The sequence below is a fragment of the Chrysochloris asiatica genome, unplaced genomic scaffold, assembly GCF_000296735.1.
Source record: "Chrysochloris asiatica unplaced genomic scaffold, ChrAsi1.0 scaffold00214, whole genome shotgun sequence".
Lineage (NCBI taxonomy): Eukaryota > Metazoa > Chordata > Mammalia > Afrosoricida > Chrysochloridae > Chrysochloris > Chrysochloris asiatica.
In genome coordinates this window covers 742,864-744,496 of record NW_006408732.1, presented here as the reverse complement: position 1 = coordinate 744,496, position 1,633 = coordinate 742,864, and positions in this window count along the sequence as shown.

Sequence of the window (1,633 nt, the reverse complement as noted above, 5' to 3'; positions counted from 1 at the left end):
GGTGCATAAACTGCTGGCAGAGGAAAGCGCCAGTGGTGGGGGCGGGTCCCGGCCACTTGGCTAAGCCCCTACCTCCACTCACCCAGATGTGTGTGGGTAAACCATGAGTGCATCCACTCCTGACACCAAAGAAAAAAAAACAAGATCAGAACCACCCAAAATCGGCAAAGCACACCGTGCACCTTTCTTTTTCTTTTTTTTTTCCCCCTAAATGTTCCTGTGGAGCATTTCTGGGGTGTCTCTGTGGCCCTTATTTAGTCCTGCTGCTCTGTCTCATCCAGGATGTGGGCCCAGTTCTCCTAGCCTGGCCGTCAGACTCAAGGGTACACGACCTCCTGCCTCTGCTCCAAATTCCACTGGCTACAAGTCTCCAAGCCTCCAAACCACTCCTATCTCTGTGGGTCTGAATCCTAGAGCTCTGTCTTGTCTCATTTCTGCCTGGAATTCCGAGCCACTTTTGACAGCGACCTTCACTATGCCTGCAAGTCTAAAGGCTTTGCGGTCTGACAGATTAAACCACAGCAGGGGTGCTTTGTTACTGGTATTAAGCCGCTACTCAGCTTGAGCTAGCCCAAACCTTGATGCTTTCATGGGCAGGCCTGAGGCTAGGAGGCTGGGCAGAGGGCTGGCCTAGGTCAAAGAGGTGGGGGATGGGCTTCGTGCTTGTAGGCAGATAGGGTCTGTTTTTGATGACGTCTAAAATGCCTCTCTTTGTCTCCCTGTGGCTTGAGCCCCTCAATTTGTCCTATATACCTGCCAGTAATGCCCAATGTGGCAATGAGGACCCCACCCCCTTGGATGGACTATGTTGGTTCTTGTGGCCCCACCAATTCTCTGAGAGCATCAGCCCTTTGAATGGGTCTGCTCAGGCCCTGCTAGGTTCTGCAGTGGGTTGGACCTTCCCCGGGAAGGAACCTGAAGCAGGCGGGTGGAAGTTAAAAATGCTCGTAACTCCTCAATAGTTTGATCCTTCAAAAAAACGAGTTCACAAAGTTGCAGTCTAATGTTTTATGTTTGCCCAAAAGCTGTCTGTCTACCAGGTGGGGGCCCCTATTTATGATACCTCCCCCTCCTTTCTCCAGAGCCCGCGTACCTGTCTTGCCCAGTCAGGGAAGCGCCACCCCTCTATCATTCCCATTTTAAAGATGGAAAAACTGAGAGTTTTAGAGATGGGCAATTGGTAAGATTTTAATCCAGGGATTATAAATCTAAAGTCTGTGTTACCAAATCATTGTGTATTGTCTTAAAACAAAAGAACATGGAAGAAGAGCATTATGATAGTTGAAGGCAAGGGATATTAAAAATGGCACAAATAAGCTGTCACAGCATCAAAGATGGATATAAGATGGAGGGGGTTCTTCCCACCAATAAAAGGAAAAAAAGTTAAAGATAAATGTGGTGCTTCAAAACTTGCCAAGGCTCAATAATGCATAGATCCAGGTAGAACAAATGTATGTATATATAATGAAACAGCCACTCCTTAAATTATATCAGTCTATCACAGTGGCTATAAAAACGGCCTTATTCATAGCTGTCCACCCATGGTGGACAGGTTTCAGATGAGCTTCCAGATGAAGACAGACTAAGAAGGAGTGACGAACTACTTCCTCATATTTAGTCACTGAAAACCTTA